The 4,103-nt window shown below is 36.2% G+C and overlaps 1 long non-coding RNA gene across 1 annotated transcript; it reads right to left on the bottom strand.

Moving 5' to 3' along the window:
- Nucleotides 1–582: 582 nt before the first annotated feature.
- LOC133724253 (uncharacterized) lies at nucleotides 583–3,387 on the bottom strand. The gene is made up of 3 exons (XR_009853575.1): nucleotides 3,294–3,387; nucleotides 3,073–3,179; nucleotides 583–959 (listed from the first exon to the last, which is right to left on the bottom strand). It is a non-coding gene; the product is annotated as an uncharacterized LOC133724253 (long non-coding RNA).
- Nucleotides 3,388–4,103: the final 716 nt, after the last annotated feature.

Raw genomic sequence — 4,103 nt, 5'->3', positions numbered from 1 at the left:
AATGAGCTTACTACGTTAAGTGAATTGTTCGGGAATGGTTACCATTAAATATCGATTCAAGTTAAATTGGTAACTCATAAAGAAATTAAGCAAATGAGTTATGAATTGAGTACTTATCGGATTTAGTTTTTGTTAAAGGACTCGAGCGTGTGCACTTGGATTTGGACAAATGATCGAAAGTCGGGAACGAACCCGAATGTGGACGAGCACTCCAATTCCAAGTAGGCTGAGATGTCCCTTCCTTGTTAGAGGCTTTTCTATATGTGGAATGCTCTGGTATAATAATATGTTGCCTGCAAGTACGTTTTTGGTTGTTCATTAGTCGATGCCTCGTGATATCCGTGTTTCCATAACTGATAATTGCTTATTGTGAAAACCGAGGCTAGACTTGCATGTTGAGATACTGTACCCATCATATGTTTGTACTTGTGACCTGAAAGTGAATGGGACCTAGACGCATAGATTCCTAGAGATCCCACGGTGTCGATAACCGTGAACCTCCGGAGGGGGCCGTGCTCCTATGTTTGTCAAGGAAGAGTGAGTACAGACAGTGAACCACGTAATTACAATCCCACGGCAATTGATCATCTTTCACACTTCCATCACAACCGTCCATCTAGCCAATCACTTTCTGGAATTCAATAATCACAAGGCTAGAGACAAAGGGGGGTATTCAATAACAAGGGCATGGTGCACACTGCCCACCACCGGTGGCTCAAGGAGGAACTGACCTCTCCTTACATCCCCATCAATTGCCAACACATCAATCCAATCTATGCAAACCATTTCAATTGTAAAACAGATAATTTTCAAAACCATGCAAGAGGCCTCATATAAAACATAGTATATGCAAGAAGAGCATAGATAGAGTTAAAGGCATCCCCTACCTGGAACTCGAGCTTTCTCTTGCAGCACTTGGCCTCAATGCAACCTTGTAGCAACCACCACTTCACAAGATCCTACCAAGATATCAAGCCTAGACCAAATAAGTGACATTAATCACGATAAACTAGGCTAGCTATTCACTCTCAATGCTCTCCGAAGAAAACATTTCCCTTAACCTAATTACTAACTAATAACCAGACCATTTGGGTTTCAATAAGGAGTTTGTTGTTAGGAAGAGGGGGTAAGAACACTTTTTAAAAGACAAGTTGCTGAAAACTGAAAATAGAGTTTTAAAGGAGTTGTCAAGGGTCACGAAATTGTTCAAAATACTTGAGGTAAATTCTTGAGAAATTTTGAAAGAAGGATGGCTTGACAACCAACTCAGTAAGATTGAAATGGTTATTGAATTGGGTTAATTACAGTTTACCCCCCTGAGGTTTGGGGGTGTCATCATTTCACCCCCTCTACTTTTAATTTTGACTTTTTACCCCCTAAACTTTCCAATTTCAATAAGTCGTGTCCAATTTCTCCTATTCCGTCCAAATTAGACGTTAAGTCTGACCCTTGAGGGCTAAAATGGTCATTTCAACATAAAAAATAATTAAAAAAATAATTATTTTTTTTTCTGTTTTTTAGTTTTTTTTTTAAAAGAGTTTTTTTTTTTTTTTTTTGTCTTCAACCTATACACCACAAGTTATAATAGGTTTATAAAAACAAAAAAAATACTCTAGGTGGGTGAAAGCCGCTCGCTGGTCTACGATATTTGTGATATATCTCCGATAAAGTGAATAATTTTAGGATATATTCCCAATAAAGTGAAGAAATATTTGTAAAAAATAATTTTACACTTTATCTGTAAATAAATATCTGTATATCCCCAATAAAGTGAAGAAATATCTGTGTAAAATCATTTTTGGTCTACATATTTGTGATATATCTCCAATAAATTGAAGAATTTTAGGATATATCCCCAATAAAGTGAAGAAATATTTGTACATCCCTAATAAAGTGAAGAAATATCTGTGTAAAATCATTTTTTACAGATATTTATTTACAGATAAAGTGTAAAATTATTTTTTACAGATATTTCTTCACTTTATTAGGGATATATCCTAAATTCTTCACTTTATCGGAGATATATCACAAATATCGTAGACCAGCGAGCGACTTTCAACCACCTAGAGTATTTTTTTTGTTTTTATAAACCTATTATAACTTGTGGTGTATAGGTTGAAGACAAAAAAAAATACTCTTAAAAAAAAAAAAAAACTAAAAAAACTAAAAAACAGAAAAAAAAAAAAATTATTTTTATTTTTTAATTATTTTTTTATGTTGAAATGACAATTTTAACCCTCAAGAGTCAGACTTAACGTCCAATTTAGACGAAATATGAGAAATTGGACACGACTGATTGAAATTGGAAAGTTTATGGGGTAAAAAGTCAAAATTAAAAGTAAAGGGGGTGAAATGATGACACCCCCAAACCTCAGGGGGTAAACTGTAATTAACCCTATTGAATTTCAAGTGAAACCAAACAAAGAGTAAAGGTTTTAAAGGCTAAAGTAAAACAATGTGCAAAAATCTCTCCAGAAATATTAGTTTCTGTCCACAAACTTCAAAATTTCATAACTAATTCTAGAAAAACATTTTTGGAGTGATTCAAAGTCTGAAATGTTCATCTTTGTGTCTACTATATTTCTCTAGAAGAAACTGACCCCAAATTCTCAAGGGTTTAGCTCCAGTTTTGAAATGAATGCAACTGGGTCAGATTTTACTGAAAACTGAAAAACTGTAGGAAGTTGTGTTCTTGTTCAAAACTCTTTTGGTACCCAAAATGGCCAGTCAAAGCTAACCCAACACACTTAAGAGGCATGTCTAATGCTCCTAATGATCTATAGCTCAAGTTACTTTCTAATACTATATGGGCAGGTGCTGTAGCTCGATGACATAATGCATTGAAACATGATATTTGGACAGCTACAAACAACAAATAACCTTTGAACCAAATACGATTCTAATATTCAAGGTGTAGCCATGACCTAGCAGAATCCCTAGACATTAGAATGGATGAGAAATCAAAATTAAGGCAGCAAGATACCAACAACAGCAGTGACAAGTTCATAATCTTCAAGAATTCGTAATAACAACCAAAAATATATAGAGTTTTATGGAAAAGATGATACTCACCAAAGACTAATAAAAAAGGTGAGTTTTTCTTGAGGGTTTCAACAGGAAAGAGAGCTGAGGGAGCTGATTGGATCGAGTCCAGCCGCAGGCCAAGAAGTTCGCTCAATCTCGAACATGCAGAATGCAACAGAAACTTCTCAATATGTGGAATAGTTGTTTTGAACGTATTGAGCCTAAAAATTGAAGAAAGAAATAGGAACTTGATAGTTCAAGAATCTTACCAACTGTTGGTATCAGTCTCAAACAAGATGTGGGGGATTCGGATAGAGCAAGAGAGGAAATTCAAGCAGAAATCCGGAACAGGCTCGCTTCCGAATAGCTTCTTCTTCGAGGGGTGTACAGGTCTCAAACCGACTCCGATGGAGCTGAAATTTGGAGGCTAGATAGAGGAGACATAGGCGAACAACTTTTTTGAAGAATTGTTTTTGATCGGATGTCCCTAACTAGGAGTTTCAAGGCATGCAAACACACTGTTATGCCCAGCAAAGAGAGAAAAAGGGCGAGAAAAGGAGGGTGGACATCGACCTCTGGTTTGGGACTCTCCCTTTTGAAGGTCTGGAGTGATGTTCTTGGAGGAGTTGCCATATGCATGGTGATAACGTGGAACAGCAACTCTGATCGAGGTTTCCTTTCCCTCTGCCCAACTTTGATGTGAACAAAGAAAGAGGAAAGACTTGGGCTTTGTATTGGTACAAGCAAGCTCAACGTATAGGTGGAAAAGGGGTTTGGATCAGCTAAGGCATGTGATAGGAAAAATAGGGTGTAAAAACCAATATGATGGGAAAATAAAATTTGAACAAATAAATAAAAGAAAACTCAAAAATTAAAAATGTTGGCAAGACTAAATAAGAATTGAGCCTTACCAAACCTGTATGTAGATAGAAAAATGGCAAGGTAAGTTTTTGTCGGAGTTTTGCTCGAGTTTGAAAAACATAAGGAGTAAATAAATTGTGCTTTCGAAAGTCGGTGGGATGGTTGACGAGTAAGTGTCGGGTAAGGCGAGTAGGAATTCAACCAATGGTTAAGAAATA

This window comes from Rosa rugosa, unplaced genomic scaffold (assembly GCF_958449725.1).
Source record: "Rosa rugosa unplaced genomic scaffold, drRosRugo1.1 SCAFFOLD_162, whole genome shotgun sequence".
NCBI classification, from domain to species: Eukaryota; Viridiplantae; Streptophyta; class Magnoliopsida; order Rosales; family Rosaceae; genus Rosa; species Rosa rugosa.
The sequence above is the reverse complement of the archived record's forward strand: the minus strand, read 5'-3'. Positions and strand labels throughout refer to the sequence as shown.